We start from the raw sequence: 7,408 nt of genomic DNA, 5'->3' as shown, positions 1-7,408 counted from the left end.
TGTACACCATTTTTCTAGATCCTCCTCTCTCAAACATTAATCAGCAATACAAATTTACTTAATTCTCATTTTGATATTTTATTTATTTTATTAAATATTTTCCAGTTATATTTTATTTTATTTTCTTATTTTGTTTTTTTAGGTTTTTGCAAGGCAAATGGGGTTAAGTGGCTTGCCCAAAGCCATACAGCTAGGTGATTATTAAGTGTTTGAGACTGGATTTGAACCCAGGTACTCCTGACTCCAGGGCCACTGCTTTATCCACTGCGCCACCTAGCTGCCCCTCCAGTTATATTTTAAACTAGTTAATAAGCCATTTCAAGAGCTTGCATGGTACATTCAGTATGAAGATCACATATTTGACATTTCTGTTATAGCAGTAAGATTTTGTCTCTTGTGGTTGTAATGGTAGAATGAATTTCCTTGGAGGAGCAAAAGAGACACAATGCTTTTAAATACTGGCCTCTTCAAAGCTATTACCAATAACAATGTTAAACTCAAAAGAGTTGTCGGGGGAGGAGGGGGGTCAACTAAATGGTTAGAGCATCTACCACTCAGGAGGACCTGAGCTCAAATCCAATTTCAGACGTTTGACACTTACCATCTGTGTGAGCCTTATCCTCTGTGTGATCCTGAGCAATTTACTTAATCTCAATTTTTTCACAAAATGAAACAAAAAACAAAGACAAAAAATGATGTACTTTTAGAGAGGATCTTTTCAAAATCTCAAAATATTGGACCCATGCTATATATTCTAGTCATGCACACAGATATATATTTCTTCTTCCTCTCTAAAGCACTAATGAATTACCCTTATTGGAATTTGAAATGCAGTAATGAATGATCTGAAAGGTTCCAATTGCTGTCAATTTTCTTGCCTTTGGAAATAATTTCCTTTTGACTGTTATTGATTCTGTTTTCCCTTGAGCTACTTTCAAGTGCTTTTTCCTGGTTTAAAATAAAAAAAAGAACAAGAAAAAGAAGGAAAAAAAGATGCAACATGTGAGACTGGAAAAGTGGGGACTATGCTTAATGAATAGAAGAGGTGATTTTGTGGAAAATTTTCTCTGGCCAATATCTAATTTGGAAGTGTCAGCCACAATTTTAAAAAGGATAGCTGAATACCTGCAAATCACTGGACATCACATTAACAGTATAAATGCATCTTGTTTTTTGGAGACTCAAAGGAATTCATTTCAAGAAACTCATGATAGATTTTCCAAGTAGTAATTTATAAAAGTGAAAGAAAAATACTAAAGAAAAATACTAAAATTCCTGAATTTTACATTTGGTGAATGTGAGGAATGTAGGGTGTTGGTCTTCACAGGGTATGGAGAGGAGCCTTTAGGGAATCCATTACAAAGGGAGAATGACCCAGCCAATCTCAAGACTGGAAGAGCTTTCCTACTCCCATTCCAGGGATAGCAAACCCCAAACAGGTTCTCAACCTGTCAAGAATGACCTAGAGATCTTGACCTAATGTAACTGGGTTTGCACAATTAGGTAAATGAATATTAGCCCCCCCCCCGTGATGATTAGGGTTCATTAGCATATCATGCATCATATGATGTGGGAGGGGATCATATTAGGGGCATGTCATGGAATGGGTGGACCTCTTAGATTGTAACTCAAACTCTGAGAGCCTATGAACATCCAAAGAGGGAGGGGAAAGAGTTACTGAAAACCATAAATTACCTGAGGTTCCAAAACCAATTGTGCCTCATGCCTAGGTGAGGTACCCATATCTTGTAAGGTGTATCTTGCAATTTTTGGAAATAAAATGTACAGTTTTCTCTCACTCTATCAGGTTTTTCTTTTCATTCATTTATAACAGTGAAATTTTCACTGACTCAAAAATTTCCTTGAAATTAAATTTGAAAATATATTTCAAAGGTTTAAAATCAGTTTCCATGATAAGGATGTGATGAGAAATAAATGGCTTTTAGCCCAAGTTTAGATATATTGCTATTTTGGTGTTAAAAACTGATAAAGGTAGAAAGGGGCCTTTACATTTTCTACTGTTACTCTTAGTGCCTTCTACATTTAATTTTAAAACTCATATTTAAGAGCAAATAGCATCAGGTCTAGTTAGTTTCACTTCTCTAAGAGTAAAGAGAAACAATCAGGGAACATGCTATATAGAAGAAGGATTTCAAGTAGGATATTTTTAAAGATCACAAAAGTAATTTTTCTTAGGATTTATTATGCATGCATGGTGTCCAAGACAATACAATGAAAGGCTTCTGTAAAGATAATCCCATCACAAATAAAGGATCTTCAGGAATAATTTATGTGACAGGCTGCAATGCACCTGAATACTGTGAAATCAGTAAAATTTGCCTAAATGTTTGTATATTCACCAGATAAGTAACAGTGACACTAAGTTGAGCAATATTTTATTTTTTAAAATATTGAGACAATTCAAGTGATTCTTGGAATGCATTATAAATAAAGGTTTTTAAAAATCCCTATGTACAAATATGAGCTATCTCTTACCACCTAAAGAGATAGCAGAATTTTTTTATAACCCAATTTGAAAAATGAAGTAAAGGAACCTTTTACAATTGCCTTTTGTCCCTCTATTCTTGGAAAGTTTGCATACACAAATCACACAAACACTTTGCTCACACTATCCTAATTAGCAAAATCATCTTAGAATTTTAAATTTACAAAAGTTTATTCATGAATTCTAAATTGCATTCTTTTTAAATGCAGTTCTCTGAGAGGAATAGACACTGATAATCAGAAAGACAATATGCACCAAGGAAAGCAGGAGGCAGCTGGTGTTTGATATCTGGCTAATTCAGGTTTGTCTTCAACTGAAAAGGGAAGCTTTTGATTTTTCATGAATTATTATAAAATAGACAGTGAATTGTTGGAACAAGACTCAGTCCTTGTGAAAGATTATGACTAGACCTATACACATTAGAAGGTATGAGGCAGATCTGAGAAAAATAGGTAGGATTTTAATCTATTTCCTATACAACATTTAAAATGAGAGAATAGGGATTAGAGGGGCGTGCAGGGTTGAAGAGTGGTGCCAATGGACAGTTTTCTTCTGGAATATAAAGTTTTCTTTGTTTCTTGAACCACAGAACGTTTTGCACTGACAATGTGGTAAGTTGTCAACCCTTTCCACCCACATGCAAAATTATTCAATTCAGGAATCTGGTCTACTTAAAAGATTAGTTGGATGCTTGTGTAATAGGGAGTTGACAGATCTTCATAGATAGGCAGGCTGTGTTGACCACATTGGAAGAGGAGAGAAACAATTTATCATTGCCATTGTAATTGATGTTTCAAGACCAATTCTTCCACTTTTGCAATGTAAGGGAGGAAAGTGTCTTCAAATATGATTTTGGGGGGTCAAGTTTGGCCATTAAAACTTTGCAGCATTTATCTTAATTGTTTGATATCAGTCATTATTTCTTCCATTTACATTGTGGTGGTCTTCATGGTTGTCATTCTCCTATAATTAATTTATTATGTATTTGTTCATATAAATTGTTTCATAAAACTCTTTATTCATGATAAATAGGGTTTCAACTTATAACCTAGTAATATCCCACTCCATTGATGTACCACAATTTTTTTTTAGGTTTTTGCAAGGCAAATGGAGTTAAGTGGGTTGGCCAAGGTTGCACAGCTAGGTAATTATTAAGTATCTGAGACCGGATTTGAACCCAGGTCCTCCTGATTCCAGGGCCGGTGTTTTATCCACTGTGCCACCTAGCTGCCCCAATACCACAATATTTTTAAACATTCTCAAATTGATGGGCATCTAATTTATTCTTTTTCTTTTCTTTTCTTTTTTTTTTTTTGGCAAGGCAATGGGATTAAGTGACTTGTCCAATGTCACACAGCTAGGTAATTATTAAGTGTCTGAGGTCAAATTTGAACTCGGGTCCTCCTGACTCCAGGACCAGTGCTCTATCTACTGTGCCACCTAACTTCCCCCCCATCTAATTTATTCTTAAATCTTTGTTGCCCTAAAAGTGATACCATAAAGATTTTGGTAAATATTTGGTCTGTGTTTTTGTCATTTGCTTCCTTACAACATATGCCCAGCAATAGAAATGCTAGATAGATAGTGACATTTTAGTCACTCTTTTTTCATAACGCCAAATGTTTTTCAAAGATGGTCAGATCAATGCATAACCTCAACAACAATACATTAAAGTAGTTGCTCTTCCATAAGTTCTCCAATATTGTTTCTTCCCATTTTATGGACATCCCATTTTTTGGAAGATTTGCTCCCAAAATATGTTATGTATTTTGCAGTTATTTTTAATTATATTTTCATTTTTTATTAGTGCCTCACAGATTTTATTTAAATAGATAAATGCTGTAATATTTTGTGGGCTTGTTTTATAATCTACCATTTTTCTGTAGGCATATTTCAATTAATCTCTTTATTGATTCTGTTTGATTTCATAAGTAAGTAATCATATGATTATCAAATAGGAATAGATCTATTTCCACTATAGAATTTTAAGCTCTGCCTTGTTTTCATTTCTGTAGTTAACTCTTCTGAAATCATATAAAATAGCATCAAGAATAAAAAGGTGTCGTTGCTTTATTCCTATATCTATTGGGAAAGCTCATTTTCCCTTTGTAGGTGGTGCTACACTTTGGTTATAGATGAATACTCTTGCAATGATAAAAAAAAAAATCTGTCTGTCGGATTTTTAGTGAAGATGAATGCTGTGGTTTCTTAAAGTTTGTTTTTTTTTGAAGCATTGAAGTCCTTCATTACCTAACCCCTTTCTATGTATCCAGTCTCTTTGCACTTTCCTCCCAACATAAACTTTTCAATCCAATGACAACAGCCTCCTGGCTATTCCATGATCAAGATGCTCCATCTCCCAGTTCCAGGTATTCTCTCAGACTCTCCTTCAAACTTGGAGTGCTCTTCCTCCTCCCCTCTGACTACTGACTTCTGTGGCTTTCTCTAAGCCCAGCTAGAATCCCACTTTATACAGGAAGCCTTCCCTAACATTCTTAATTCCAATGCTTTCCCTCTCTTAATTATATCCTATTTACCTTGAATAAAGTATGGTTTGTATATACTTGCTTGCATATTGTCTCCCTCATTAATTTATAAGCTCCTTGTACTTTTAGTCCTACTTTTAGCCTCTTTTTATATTCCCAAAACTTAGTTCAGTGCTTGATACATAGTAAATATCTAATAAATGTTTATTATTGATTGATTGTGATCAAAAAGATCATTTATAATTATCTGCAAAGTCTTCTAGTTTTCTTTGCACATTTTTGTCAAGGAATATAGAAGTCATTTTTATAGTAATTATATGTAGTAAAGACTAAAAGTTCTTAATTAGTGATGTTCTCTTAATTACCATTGTGGTGAGGGTAAAAGTATCAGAATCTGACTTTTAAGTCTCTACTCTGGGTGGGGATGCCATAGACTAAGGGGACAAGAGATAGCACCTTCTTAGAAAAAAAAATTAAGGTACAAAATGTCCAGAGAAATTAAATGAATTGTTGCCATCGATGGCAACCAGCCCTTCTAGGAAAGGAAGGGCAGATCATTTAGAAGAGAAATATATGTGACATTATAACACTGGTGCATGCAATGTATTCATGAATGGGATAAAGAACACTTGGGAAGGCAGTTGGCCCAGAAGAGGAGATATTTCATTCAAAATCCACTAATAGATCCATGGATAGGAGAAGGAAAGAAGATCATACTCTCCTTTCCTGGTTTTGAAAGTCTTCTGGGAATAAGTATTAGAGGGTTAATTCTATTAGACCTATAACTTGTGAATTCAAGGAAGCAACTGTAGCGAATTTATTATTTCTGTCACTTTTCTTGTAACATGCATTAGTAATGTCCATCTTAGATTTTTAAAGAAAGATGTAATGGAGATAACTCTTGGTGGGAATGATTTGAAATGACTGCTGCCTTTGAGCAGAATTAATTTGTCAGCAGAGAAGAATTAATCAAATAAGACCTTCAGGCACAAGAAAGTGTCTTGTTACATTGTTTGGATTTCATAGAGAGCCATCCCTTACTTGGTCCTTCCTATATATTCACTCAATATGCTAATGTTTCAGAAAGACAAATGTTTTTCTCCCTTACCATGCCTTATCCTACTTCTTATCCCAGTCGTTTTGTCTAATATGATTATCCTACAGTTTTTGAAGTATTTTCAGTGGAGCGCCAATTTCATAATGACATTAATTCAGATCAAGTCTGGCCTGCATTATAAGAATGAATGAGTGAATTTAAGTACCTACTATGAAAGAATTTGTGTCACCTATTAAGTTCCTTCTGGGTTATAAAGCTAGTAGGTAAGTGTGATACAAATAAAAAAGAGACCATTTCAGATGTTAAGGAATTTTCATTACAAAGAGAGAGATAATGCACATATTCTAGATAGCAAGAGTAGGAAGTTTTGGCCTGAGAAGTCATAGGGATGTTGAGTGGAGCCATGGAACAAATCAACATGCTTTTCCCAAAGACAAAGAAAGTACTGAATTCATCAATGTTAGAAAAATAAAAAGTTGGAAGAAAACAATAGGGAGAAGAGAATTGCTGTTTATATAAGTAGCAACAGAGTAGATTCAGGCTGAATGGAATATGAGGCATAGTCTAGAGTTGACAAGGTGTAGAGGAAAAGTGAATTTGAATTAATTCAGTTTTCCATAAAAATAATGCCTTAAGACTTTGTCTTATCCCTGCAGGCAGGGCTATTTAGGATACTTAGCAGCCCTAGATTTTACAAGGATAATTTCAATTTTCTTTTTTAGCATTATACTTCAATCTGATGTGCTGATATCAAATATTCCTTTTACAGTATGCTCTTCCTAATGAATAAATAATTGTCAGCTCAAGGCCACAGGTTATCAACTACCTGTTGCTAGACACCAAAATATCTTAACTTTATCATCAGGGAATAGGAAAGTGAGAGTTTAATACTAACTTATTGAAGAATGATTCATAACATCATGGTTAATGGGATAACCTAGCTTGCAAGTTGAGCAGAATATCTGTTCTTTTCTTATAAGGTTATGTTCTGATGAACATGTGCAAAAAAAAAGTCATTCTTTATCTGAGACATAATTCTAGCTATTACCAGCTGAGAGAAAAGAAGATGAGGGTAAGATGCAGAACTGATGTACGGATCTAGAGAGCACTGTAATTTCATCTGCAGTTGTGCTCCAAATTCTTGTCTCTTTAGGTCTAGAGTGGGACCTGAGAGAAGAACTCTGCAGTGACCGGACTAAGAGAGGAAGGAGTACCTAGAGAGCAGTGTGTGACTCTCTAGGGTAGAAATAGTTGTGCTATGTGACAATACTGAAGAAAAATGATGAAAACCGATACTCCTCAGATGTTGAATTTTGGGACGAAGTCTCTTTATGCTTTACTAATTATAGTTCTTGTCTT

This window comes from Macrotis lagotis, chromosome 3 (assembly GCF_037893015.1).
Source record: "Macrotis lagotis isolate mMagLag1 chromosome 3, bilby.v1.9.chrom.fasta, whole genome shotgun sequence".
Lineage (NCBI taxonomy): Eukaryota > Metazoa > Chordata > Mammalia > Peramelemorphia > Peramelidae > Macrotis > Macrotis lagotis.
This window is presented reverse-complemented; position numbering follows the sequence as displayed.